The sequence below is a fragment of the Haliotis asinina genome, chromosome 8, assembly GCF_037392515.1.
Source record: "Haliotis asinina isolate JCU_RB_2024 chromosome 8, JCU_Hal_asi_v2, whole genome shotgun sequence".
NCBI lineage: Eukaryota > Metazoa > Mollusca > Gastropoda > Lepetellida > Haliotidae > Haliotis > Haliotis asinina.
In genome coordinates this window covers 53,624,248-53,638,411 of record NC_090287.1, presented here as the reverse complement: position 1 = coordinate 53,638,411, position 14,164 = coordinate 53,624,248, and the positions used below count along the sequence as shown (strand labels likewise).

The 14,164-nt window shown below is 37.7% G+C and overlaps 1 protein-coding gene and 1 non-coding gene across 3 annotated transcripts in view; one reads left to right on the top strand and one right to left on the bottom strand.

Annotated features, from left to right (window-relative positions):
• Positions 1-737: 737 nt before the first annotated feature.
• Trnad-guc (transfer RNA aspartic acid (anticodon GUC)) lies at positions 738-809 on the bottom strand. The gene has a single exon. It is a non-coding gene; the product is annotated as a tRNA-Asp (tRNA).
• A 98-nt stretch (positions 810-907) lies between these two features.
• Positions 908-14,164, top strand: part of LOC137295465 (signal-induced proliferation-associated 1-like protein 2) — a 105,682-nt gene continuing 92,425 nt past the window's right edge. For both annotated transcript variants that reach the window (XM_067826849.1, XM_067826848.1), the window contains exon 1: positions 908-1,033. The gene's annotated coding sequence lies outside the window, so the exon portion shown is untranslated. The remainder of the gene's footprint in view (positions 1,034-14,164) is intronic.

Genomic DNA, 14,164 nt, shown 5'->3' with positions numbered 1-14,164 from the left:
GCATATTTTTGTACGTAAAAGTAAATTAAAATCATGGCACGTCACTCACATTGTGCATGCTTCTCCAAAAAAATTATCATTTCCCCATAGCCATAAAATATAAACAGTCCCAAAACTTAAATGTCTTATACAGTACTCATTTGACAGTCTTTGTAACCGTTGTTTCTGAATACATGTACAAGCATGCTTGGTTGACAGGCTTGTAACCTGACTTTGCTGGGAAAAATATGAAATCTGTTGAAATTCACCTTTTGTCTTGAAAGTTTATGAAATGACCATTGAATTTCTCATGAAATTAAAATGTGCACCCCTACCCCTTTCTCAAAAGTGTGCACCCCCTTTCTCAAATAGCTGTATCCACCTCTGAGTATAGTGATGTATTTGCATTTGATGCAAGATTATACAGACCCTCTTCTTTGTTGGGTGTAGTTTAGTTTGGTTTACATGGTTGATAATAAACATGAACGATTGCATAGCATGAATGATATATCAGTGCAGAAATGGAGATGTTTGTCAAGAATGTGCAGGAACTGGCACTAAACATTGCCTTGTCCTTGCCAAAGATCATATATTAGTGCAGATATTCGCATGTTAATACCTAATTACAGTACTTGAACTAAACATTTATTACATCACTACATTACATTTAAGTTTGCCTGACATTGCCAATGTGGGGTAGACTTTAATAGGTTTCCTCTGAAAACAATAATTTGGAATTCAGTAGAAAAAAAATAGTTCTCCCCGGCCGGGAATTGAACCCGGGTCTCCCGCGTGACAGGCGGGGATACTGACCACTATACTACCGAGGATCTGTATAAGGAGGTGCAATCTTTGATATTTATAGATCGCACGTAGCTAGTCTGGCTTGACGTGCTTGAAATAGTTCCTGCTGGGAGTCGCTCGAGCTGACGTCATGAGTTGTGTCACGTGACTTGCACTGTACTCGCTAACGTGCTTGTTCCAAAATATTCGGAATACTATCGCTGTGTTCAACATATCAGAAGAGAATCTTCTTTGTTGACACCGATTAATGGTAAGTTTATTAACTCAATAATTGATGGCGAAGTTTATTTGAAGATGGATGACGTGTTCGAAGGGTTTTACTTTGGTCGACGGAGGGGCAGATGTCTTGTCCACAAGTGTGTTGGGCAGGGCTTAGTGTGAGCCGCGTACATTTGACTCTGACCATGGGCAATAGCAAAGGTGCGCTTCGAAACGGACAGGCATTGGGCCATCTCAATAATTGCACAGGTGCACTTCGAAAAAAATTGTTCACATGTTATGTCTGCTCGTTTTGATTATAAAGTGAATGTGAGAAAGCGTCTACCCGAAGTCGGTGGTTGCACTTGTAGGAGACGGGTCAGGAACGTGTCGTTCTCACTTCCTGAAGTTACAAATCATGTTTATTTTTGTTGGTGGACGGAGATACCGTCTTGTTCGCATTCTTATTTCAAAGACACATCTGTGTAGATAACATATATTTACGTGTTACCTGATCTTGTTGAAAGGAGGAGTTCTGTATTGTCACGCTCAGGTAGGTTTCTACCTGTCAGTTCAAACACCTGTGGGCCTATTGTGGACATTACTGAAATGAATCTGGCGAATTTCTTTCTCAATCTCAGCGACAATTCAAACTGTGATTCGAACGGCATATTTTGAACTGTTGTTGGAATAATGGTGTAGTACTACATATCCGTCTGAATACTAACAGCAAATATGACAAGAGATGGAGAAGGCTGACATCAGCAAGAATGTGACCAGATTTAATGCATTTTGAGACGTGAATGATTTTGTTTGAAGGCTGGTTTTCTTGTGTAAGTACATTAGGAAAATGTATAAAAATAACTTTTGACTGTCTAAGCGTTTGAGTGAGTCCCTGAGATGATCAATGCTTGGAATGTTTTCAAAATTTGAGTTAAGCATTGGAAAGGCTGTGTCAGTATCCTTCTGCCCATTTTATCATTGTATCAAGAACATGCACGAAATTATATCTAACTGCAAGTTTTGAGTTGCACTGTTTTTGATGTGATAAAACATTAAACATAATAACAATGCTGGATGCGATAAATGAAGACAAAAATCCTGTCAGGACAAATCCAGCTGAACTATTGGACCTTTGGAAGGGTATAGTTGCTTAAGACTTGCTGAAATATGTTCCAAAATTAAACTTTGAATGGGAAATGATGTTTCCAAATTAAATGAACCCTCATTGTGAACATGTAGATTATTTGTTGTCATCATATAAAGCCAGTGTTGGTGCTACACATTAACTAAATACCTTCTCATCCACCATACATACTATCTCTATTAATGCTAGCCCTCAAGAACAAAGGTAGGGGCAAGATGGTGAAAATACCCAGCTAAGATCAGAATCTTTTTTACATAGTTGGACCGTGAAATGAGATTAAAAAACTGGCATGCTTACACTTCTCTTAGTCTACATACTGAAAAAACTTGCATCACCCATGATCCATTGTGGTAATATTTTTATTTAATGCATCCTGGTGGTGTTTCTATTTATATCAGTGATGGTAGCAAACAACTCATATTTACCCTGAAGACATTTTCAAATAAAATGCCGCAGGAAATGATCATATGGTTTAGGTTTTATATTCATAACCACTGTATTGTCATTATAGGTTTTGAAAATATTATTCTTGGGAAAAATGAAATTGAAAAACAAGTACTCACTGCTTATGGTAGACATGTTATGAAACATATAATTCTGTATATCTTTGGGAGGGGTATTACAATAAGTTGACTGAGGTTAAATGTTTTTTGCTTTGCACTACGGGAACAGCAAATTTCTTGAACTCTAACATTATGGGACAGTTGTCCCATTTCGAAATATGCCACATAAAACAACATCTGCCGTTTCCAGAACCTGTAAATGGCACTGTCACTCACACAAACAGCTGCAATGCATGCCGTGTGTAATTATGCATGCTCCAGACTAACTTGTCAGATGATGAGGTAATAAAACTGTATATCGTAATCAAGGTAATTAGGAGGCATTTAGTATGTCAGTGCCAAATCGTGTGTTGAAGTCCAGGATAGATGGGTAACATGCTCATTAAACACACAAAAAAACGTTTTCAGCATCTGTCATTATGTACTTGGAAAGCTGATTAGGCCTTTTAGAAAACCTTTCAAGTATTTGGCAAAGATAATATGTTCTCTTTGTTTTTTGTTTTTATCTTGAACACTGAGTACCACTGAAAAAAACAATATGCTGGGGCCATCATCTCCCAGCACTGACTTTGATTTTTCTTCCTTACTTCGTTAGAGGCAGAAATTACTTAAATTGTTTATTGTGCTCTGACTTTGCAGTCTGGTAGGTAGAGTGCTTACCTGGAAAGCTGAAGGTTGGTGGTTTGAACGAATGGCAGCGTTGAACTGAAATGTATTACTTGTTGAAAAGTTTGGGTTGCTTAACATTGAGAGAAAAAAACAAAAGTACTGGTTGGCTCGCCATTGTGACAGTGTGCGAGTTGTATATTTCTATGTTTAACTGTCATTCATGGTTTCTAGGTATAATGGCATTTATAACATGCATATCTCTCCCTCCCCACTTTTCTCCACCCCACTAACTGCCTCCCCTTCCCTCTCTCCCTGAAGAAAAATTGAGTTAATGTACTCACACTTGCTTGTGTCTATTAAGTGTCCAGAATTAGTAGTATAAATCATTCCTTGCCATGGTAGTTGTGATAAAATTGATAGAAATGTGTCCTTTGTTTGTGGTACAATACACAAGAACATTAGAAATCCTTAGATTACAGTCAATTTCTGCTGCTCCTGTAGAGACAAGACAGAAGTAATTCAAAACAAATGGCTTGCTATGATATCTCAATTAAGTTTCTCCACTGATGGAGGGGGGTGAAGGTCAGAGTATCTCCCACCCCTCATTTCCAGATTTTGGGGCACAGCTGAAACACACACCATCTGCCAATCAACCTGACAGCTTTATTATCATTCTGCAAATGAAGAATTTCACCCCCAGGCCCTTTAGATCTTCAAATGCACACCATGCTTTGTTTGTGGGGTCGTTAGCTGTTTACAGACATGTTGGTATATATTGGGAATTAGCACTACATCTACAATTAGGTAATAATGTTGTGACAACTCAGCGTACTTGTTTCATTGATTGTGGTACAAAACTAGAAGTAGTAATTCCAAGCATAAATGATATCATTTGGCTAATACAACAAATATTTATTTACTTAAAGCCAAATTTATTTGTAGCCTTTTTGAAAATACCTTCAGGTCATGTATACTGTCAACTAAAAGCTTTGTTGTGACTGAACTATATACAGTTGTATTATATTATTACCATGTAAGCAAGATTCATGGATATAGAAATATTGCAGATAATAAAAGTATTTGCTACTGAACATTTAATTTGAAAGATATTCATTGAAATATATTCAGTGAGTTAAAGCTTGATGTATATGGTGGAAATAATCTCATTAGACTCGGGACATCCCTCAACTTGGCAAGGAATAGACTAACAGCTAGTCTCTGAAATGAACATATTTTACTGAAAAAAACGTTTCATAGTGAAAAAAATAATATAATGAAATGGAGCCCTGAGACTTCCTTCATTTTCAGAAGCTAAGGAAACCTAGACTTGCCACATTTTCTAGACTTGCGTGGGCTTTCTTGGATATATATACTTCAGGGTCTGTACGACAGACTAGGCAAGGAACCCCCATTAGTTTAAAAGCCTGGTTGTTCAATATGAAGTGTATAGATTGCAGTGTGGGGACAGTTCAAAAACAGTTGGTCCACGGACATCTATACTTCCCTAGTGATATTTCAATTTCTGAACTTGTACACATGCACCCTATGTGCATGGCAAGCATGAAACAGTCAACCTACTCATATACACATGATACAGGTGAGAACATGGTGTTCTTCTTTAACTGGCATTCAACTCAAGGGGTTATTGAAGCTCTAACTTTACCAATATTGTCTGCAACAATTGTCATTGTGGTGGACTGGGATGACATTTGTCATCATCCCTTAGACTGATGACAGCATCTTTATGACATTATTATGTCTGAGATAATGATACCTTGCTGTGGGAATTCTTTCCATTTTAACAATCACCGAGAGACACTGCAGTTTCAGTTAGCATTGTCAGCAATTATGGTGTACCCCATGTTGTGCATTCATTGCGTCTCTGCATTTACTGGTAGTAATGTGTCTTTGTATCGACTAAATCAACAAACAAAATAAATATCTTGCTGCAGTGTTTGATGGTTAACTTTTCCCTCAGGATATATTTGGATTTATCACTTATGTGCTCACAAATAAAACATATGTCTGGCTGGTATGTTATAATACTTACATGGTAAACTTGTCCTCTCTGCTATGTTTCATTAAAAAGTTGTTTGCCCAAATGCTTCATGATTTTTCACTGATGTGCTCTTAGTAAACAAGAATTTTATTTTTATTAACTTTTATGTGTGAATGAAATGTTCTGAAGATCTTATTTGATGAAAGCAGAAGAAAACCCACAGTGTTATTTCTCAGGTGTCTGAATGTTGCTTTCAATATTTCCTTCATTCTTCAAATAGTTTCCATGCTTAAGCAAATAGTGAACTCAGCGTCTCACATATGACATGCTTATTATGCGTTGAAGCTGTCATTACTTCTTGCAGTCGTCTGGTCATGGTTGAAATGGCTGTGTCTGAATTGTTGAATTTTTATTGTGGCTGTACACTGATTTTCATGTGCTGCTGAAGATAATTGACTCCCTGTTGAGTCGTAGTGGCTTCTTCAAGTATTACAATCTGTGCTTGAAGAGATTGTAGCGTTTGATAATCATTATGATGTTGTCAGGAAAGTATCATTAGAATTATGATTGGGGTCCGATGGTGTCGCAGTCCAGAGGGATATGCTGGCGTGAGTACAACATTGGTCATTACTTGTTCTGCATCACGTTGAAACCTTTGGGATGCTGGTTTTGTGTAACTTATTGTAAGATGGAGTCACTAATTTTTTCGTGGTAATGAGAAACATTAAACAATGGAAAGCCATATCTTTCATGGTCTACCATGATGGAAAATACTAATGAATGCATATTCATTGGAAAATACTGGTTAACTGCATTTTTTAGAAAGCATGCGTATTGTAATCTTGTTGGCAGTGTTTACTTCAGTGTAATGTTTAATTTAAAGTTTAAAAGTAATAGCTGTTTTTTGTGTTTCAAAAAAATGAAACTATTTGCCATGAGCTTTCTGTGGATGGATCTGACATGTCCATATTGCTCAAACATTGTGACCATAGAAACATCCAACAAGATGGTGGACATCTTCAAAGTTGTCAGAAATGTTTTCAGGATCACATTGTTTCATGCATAGAAAGTCTACTTCATGATGCTAATTTACTAGTTTATTAAACATGGATGTATTTTATTGTTTTTGATGCAGTTTGCGAAAGTAATACAATTAGGTGAGCGAGTTTAGTTGTACACCTCACTCAGCAACCTTCCACTAAGTTCCAGCTATATGGCGGCTGTCTGTAAATAATCAAATCTGGACAAGACAATCCAACAGCATGAGCAATGATCTGCGCAATATTACAATTAGGAGTGTTTACCAAGTCACAAGATTCTTTTGCCACTTTGTAACAGTTAATATGTTATTTGATTCATTCATTAATCTAAAGTGAAGCGGTTCCCTGAAAGGAATGTGTGGTAGGATAAATAAATCATGATTTTTAAAAGTGAAATATTTCTCAGGCAGCTCATTGTCAAAAGAAGGGAGGGACGTAAGGTTAGATATATTTTCTCATGAATGTTTAACTTGTTTTATCCTCAATATGGCTGAAACACTGCTACTGTGACAAGAAATCTCAACCCACTCACCATATATTTTCCATTGAAAAACATGTTGTGTGAGAAGAACTCTTAAGTTAAATACAGTATGTAGAATAAGTTTATGTATATAGATAGCACAGTATGCTTCATGTGTCAGGAAATGTGAAATAGTATATCAAATTATTTTGATGTATTATCGATATCATGTATAAGACTGAAAGATGAGGTTTTCTGTCACACAGTAAAGTATCTTCTGTGGTAAGTCTCTGTACTATGATATATGTAAGGGATACTACAGTCATGGCTTTGTGATCACTTTGTGATCACTTTGTGAAATGCAACTCATTTGGAAATTCCCATTGCAAGATGTTCGTGCATGTTCCGGTAAATGTCATGTCTATTTTTAGTCTGGCAGACATAGTGATATTGATGTGTTTGTTTGTTAAAGTTGCCCTGAGCTAGACTTGGTGTTAAAAATAGCACATCCTTTTGTTATTGTCACAACATGACACATGCTTTTAATTTACTTAAGTACATGAAAAAAAATATCACTGTGAACCAGTTGGGTTATTAATATCAGGAAGCTTGTCAGAGTTCCTATTCTAGTATAAGAGTGTATAGATTGTGTGGACTTACACTTAGACTTATAACTAGTCTCTGAAACATCACAAGAACTGAACATATTTTACAAAACAACGTTCATAGTTAAAAATTAAATGTAATGAAAGGGAGCCCTGAGACTTTCCACGTTTTCAGATCTAGACTTGGCACCCTTTCTAGACTTGTGTGGGCTTTCTTGGGTATGTTTGCTTCAGGATCTATATGACAGGCTATCTGTGAGTGAGTGTTTTTTAGGCAGTGATCACACAGCATCACATTGAGAAACACAAAGTGTGCTCCATAATTAAAACATGAGTATAAAAACCAGGGTTGCACAGTGAAAGTGGATTACTTTAACTATCGGACTACCCCATAAATACACACAGCTTTTCTGTTGAAGAAGGGAAAAAAATGTACTTGTTGATTCTAATTTCTACAAGTCTTGGAAGTGAAGGACCCATCTGAATTTACATTTTAACAACTGAGACTATTACTCTCTTGAACTTCCTTAAATTGACTTCCTACTCTTGTGATGCTTGTAGTTGAAGTAATGTTTGTTGTCAATATTAGCGATTGATTATTACCCAGATCTATTAACAGCTGACATTTGCATGGGTAGACACCATGGGCTGAATCAACCGAGTCAGGAATTTATGTCAGACAAGTTCATGTATCATTGCTCATTGTGGAAGAAACCTCTGCTAATTCTTTATGATGTATTCAGTGTAATTACAGTACTGTTCGTCTCACTGACTGTAGAATTAGAAAGGAAAACAGGTCTAGGAAGCTCTTTCCACCATGAATATAACATCATAATCATCAGCAGCAGAAAATGTTGTTAGGAAAGAATATGTTAATCTGTCCATTTTTCCCCACATGGGTAAAGGTCCATTCTTGGTGTCGTGTCCTCTTATATTCTAACTTTATTAGGAGTGAGTATGGTCCTACACTGCTTTTAGCAATGTTCCAGCACTGTCACTGTTGGGGCAGTGTATGAGATAGTCCCACCAGACTCCCAGAGAGACTAGATTTCAGATGGACAGTCTAAATTTACAGCTAGCCGGCCTGATGGTCCAGTAAAATTTTTAAAATGTTCCCTACATCTGAGTAACTTGGCGTCTGGTGTGGTGATATCCATTTCGGGCTGGTAACATTTTGAAATTAGCATGTCTGGCTAGGTTTTCATATACTGGTGTGTGTCTGTGTGTGAGAGAGAGAGAGTAAGAGGGGAATCACCAGAAATGGGCTTCACGCATTGTATACAAAAGGGGAATTGAACCATGGTCATCTGCATGACAAACAAATGCTTTAACCACTAGGCTACACAAACGCCCCTCGTCCCTCATATGGCAAGGCCCTTTGGGTTTGGCAGCATGGATTTGATCCAGTGTAACCAGTGTAGCTGTTCATGAGGGGTGCCTAAATGGATCAAGCAGTGAGGCTGCCTCCTTTGGGATGCTCCAAATATCAACTTCTGGGTTTTTTCTAAGCCATGAAATTTCAACAACAAACAAGAAAATGAGAGAAATGGAATATCTCTGAATCTGAAACTTGACAAGGCTGTAGTCCAGCATTACAACTTTACACAAAATAGTTCGTAACCGTCTTGAACCATGCATTTGATATTTATAATGATAGAATTAATGTACAGTAGAGTTAATGCCAGACAGAATTGAGTGCAAGATTAGTCCTCACTGAGCCCTTTCATGAATAATCATGATTTCAGACCCAGAAGAAATAACTATTCATTTCAAATCCTGCACATAATGGAGTCCTCTGGACCAGAGCTGTCCACTTGCCTCACTCCAACTTCACTGATGACCATGATGACTGTCTACCTCCTTGCTCAACACATCTAACATGTCCACCTCATGTCCATTTATCAGCGGGAGACAGTCAGTGAAGAGTTGCATTTCAGCTTAATTGACAATTTATGAGCATTTGCCTTTTTCCTATAAATAATTAATTGTTTGTCTCATAATTGTCTGCTGTTTGAAAGCATTTTGAATGGTTAAATATGCATGAGTATGGGATACAAAGGATAGTTCAACTTCTCATCTGAACCAATTTGGTCTTTGTTTAGCAGAAGAAGATTCATATAGATTATTTTAAATTTTAGAATCTGAATTGGTAATTACAAATACCCTGTACTGTACACCTGTTATTCTCTTGATGTAAGATGGACAAACTTGAGTGTTGGGTTATTTCACTCACTGTCTGTCACTCACTTACTCACCTACCATCTGAAATCTAGTCTCTCGGGGAGTCTGGTGGGACTATCTCATACACTGCCCCCACAGTGACAGTGCTGGAACATTGCTAAAAGCAGTGTAGGACCATACTCACTCCTAATAAAGTTGGAATGTATGACGACACAACACCAAGAATGGGCCTTTACCCATGTGGGGAAAAATGGACAGATTAACATATTCTTTCCTAAAAACATTTTCCATTGCTGCTGATTTTAATTTTTATATTCATGGTGACATGACACAACATGTGGGTCTGCCATCAATATAAATCATTCGTCCATTATTGTGAATGAGAAATCATTATCTGTTTAATTGATCTGACCATTTGGTTAATTATTCAAAAGTTCAGAGGGGGTGCCGCTTGTTTAGACCATTAAATCGACCAATTAATTGATTATTGCATTCCACTGAAGGTCATGTGACAGAAAAGGTGACCTATGATGGTGTTAAACGGCAAGCACCTTCAGAGGCAGAACTGATAATAAATTAATTGTCTTTGTACTTTCGAACTTTATTGTTCATGCTTATGAACCATTTACAGATAATTTTAAATGTTGGGTAAAGATGCTCAAAATACTACCACAGCTTGAAAACAAATGAAATTAGGTTCAAACAATTGGAACCAATATATGTAATACCTATCTGCTTGTTTCAGCAACATTCCTGCTTTATCGTGCTAGTCTGAATATGACCAAATGTGGATCAGATAATCCAGTGATTGATGGAGCATAACTGGGGTGCAATGACTAGGTCAATGAGTCACCCACCACCCACTTCCCATTGAAGGGTGATGACGTAGTCTAGTGGTTAAAGTGTTCGCTTGTCACACTAAAGACATGTGTTCGATTTCCCTGATAGTCACAATGTCTGAAGCCCTTTTTGGTATCCCTTGTCAGAATATTGCTTGAACATTGCTAAAAGTGGCATAAAACTAAACACAGTCAAGTACCTGTTTCAACCTGAATAACCCAGAATAATCAATAACAAATTACCACACAAGTGACACTTTTGCTCAAGGATAGATGCAGGTCTTTGTAAACAACCTTTGAAGAAATAAGAAAGTATTTTTTGTCAGCTGTAGGAGGAGAGCCTCATGTTAATGCTTTTGGAAAAGGGTCCCCCTTCCTTTCCTCATCAGCTTATGCAGGGTGATGGATGGCATCATTTTTAAAGCCTATTACAGCAATTGGGTTTAGAATGCTTTGTGCAAGCTGCTCTGCTGTCTATGTTATCTTATGGAAGAAGTGCTCTTGCACCAGTAAGGCTGTACTACAAGTAGACATCTTTGTTTAATACGATTTAGGAAATCTTGACAAATGGCTGCTGTTCAAAGATGAGTGCTCAGACAGATTTGGACTGATCAACACCATCCTGAGACTGGCATTCTGAATTTGTCTGAGAGGTAACAATTTACAGAGTTTGGTCTCATTGCCAGTGTTCAGATCTGGCTTGATGCCTATCTGTATGGTGAAACATCGAGAGAGATCAGGTCCCACTTGTAAGATTCAACAGACATCATGATGGTGTGTTAAAGGTTATACAGACAATTCATTGTGTCTATGAAGACAATGTGTCACCAGTACCCTACACAGTATGCACAAATGTAGACATGACATTGAGTCCAGTAATGTTCAGATGTCTGTCTGACCCACTGAAAACTCACAGGACACACATTACAGATGTAACACTTCTTATAATTGGCATTGAAATCATTGATAAACATAACATTTATAAACAGCAGACAAGTGTCCCATGCCCCAAAACCTCAGTCAAAGTTATTGTAAAATATACTGTCAGTCACTGGGGCTGGTAGGTTGTTGATTTCCATTGGACCATTGGCAAATCTTCTGGATTTGCAGGTCCAGCAGTATTCGTGAACTCTGCCTGTACTGGAGTGTATGATCACACTGATATTGGATTGGAGCCAAAATTATTATGGCCTTTTTATCCGTGACTTTACCTACACACCCAAATTGCCCTCAGCTGTATCATATTTCCTGAATATTTATTTTTCCAAATTGATGACTGTTTTGTTGCTGTGAGTCATGTGCCAACACTGGTAAGAATGGAAACAAGCAATTATACCCTACTTTTAAGCTCTTGAAACTGAAAAAAATTGGAGAATGTTTTTCAAGAAAACTGGTGACAACCTTCCATCCATAGGAGCTGCCATGATTTCTGTGGCTCACTGCATCTGTGGTCTTAAGGATAGAGAGCAGACGTTACATGTGTTTGATCCACTATTGCATCATCAACAGCTGTTAAAAGAAGCTACTTGTAGTTAGTCTACCTGCCACAGAGTTTGAAGTTGATAAATCAAAGACTGATTTGGCTTTCAGTCAAAAGTTGGTCTGAGTGGGTACTGTAGGATGTTCATTTTAAATTAAACAGTGACACGGTACCTCTGTGATCCAGCCTGGTACAGCAACAACCCGCCAACATGTGCTAGTGAGTGCGATATTCTTGAATGTGACTCTAAACCCCATTTGACCTTGTCTGCTCAAGTTCCTTGTTTAGAGTCCCAATGACAAACAGATTTATCTTGGATTAGATTATTTATTTCTTTATCAATCGTGTGAACCTGATGAAGGAGTAAGCATTAACTCCGAAACGTTGTGTTCTCTCATAAAGAAGTTGATATCCATAAAATCTTCATTCTCAGTATGAGTATGCCAAGGACTACACACAAAATAAAATGACACGCAAACATACAAACAGTCTGACATCACTTGAAATCTTTTTACATATTTACTTTATCCAATATATCTGTTTCTAAAGCTTGAGTTACGTCCTGAGCACAGTTGTATGTGATGCCTTCTTCTCTAGTGTGTACAGCATGGTAGGATACGGTAGCACTGTGAATGCCACACTCATGGCTTCAGGCTACCTCCCCATTCAAAGAAATTTGTTGATGGTTGGACATGAAAGGAATGTACAATGGCAGAGAGTTTCATAGCGCAGCATTTAAAAATACAATGACTGGGCCAGATGGTCGGGAAGGGTTGACCCTGGGTCAGAACTTGTAGACTCCCTTACAGCTGAGAAATGCCATCTGTGCTCACCCTCAACTGTAACAGGGATTGTTATGCTACCAATGGAACTGTTTCATGTGTGCTTGCTGAATAGTGTCAGTCACTAGTACTGGTCCGTTGTGAGGTGAGACTCTTTCCTATTGGTTTTCGAATTGTGTGATCCAAAGATGATGAAATACTCATGAACAACATCTTTTACTTCCAGTGAATTAAGACTCTCATTTTCTAGGGGTTTATTTGGGATTCAACATGACATGAACCCTGTCCTTTACCACAAATTGGGAACATGGTAATCTTGTTCCAAATTTGACATTTGTTTTTATAGTGTCTTAGTTTAGATTTTAGGCTTGTTTTACGATTGATTTGTAGTGTTCACTGCATCGATGTTCAGCTAAGCATAAACCTTAAAAGTTGGAGTTTTTTCTGTATTGGTGCTGCTGTCAGTGAAAGAGAGCTGTAAAGATCATGGTCAAAACTGGTCTTCCCATAAGAGATGACTAAGCAAATCGGGTGGTCAGACATATTTGCTTTATTGGTGCATGTCATCATATCCCTTTCATGCAGATCAATGGTACTGATGTCAATCACTGGATTGTTTCACCCAAACTGGCTTATTGGTGATTGAGGTATTAAATAACTCAATAATAATGACATGAGTTAGAACTGTAACTGTATTTCTTAGGGAGTAATTCATTCCAATTTACTGATACTTATTGACATTTGCTGTAAATTTTGGGAAAGGGATACTAGATTCTTATCTGGTTCAGATAAATCCCTATGTTTACCACAAACAACTAGTTAATGCAGTATATTGCACTGCATAACAGAGACTTGTTTAACAGATGCTGCACTCAGGTTAATATATTCAGGGGGCAGTTAAAGCATTTGCCCTAAAGACCTGGATTTGATTCCCCATGGTAGTCCAATCTATGAAACCTGTTTCTCGTGTTCCCCATCATGATTTTGCTGGAATATAATATTTCTAAAATCAGTGCAAAACCAAACTCACAAATGTATTCAGATTACTTTTTGACCAAACGAAATCAGAAAAATGCACATATATTTGAAGTGTCTTATAACATTCTTCTTTTCAAAGACCATTGTACAAAAGTTTATGGTAAAGATAGCCAAGCTGTAAGAGATGAGCCCGCCAGGTCTTGCCTCAGTGGTATGTATTACTTAGCTGTACATGTCAGACTGACTGGTGTGTAAAGAGGATAGAGACCCAACATGTCACTATACATGATGGGAGGTCCTCTTTGTTGCTGTAATTGACGTAATTGCTGCCCATTACCACCGTACTGAACACTCCTTGTCAGAGGAAATCTGTATCAGAGAATTATTATGAAAAACAAAAGCAGCTAACTACCTTCTGATCATGATGCTCATGGTGTGTATTGTCAGTGTTTAGTCATTAGCTGATCAATGTTGAAAGGTGTAGGGGATGGTGTATTCCA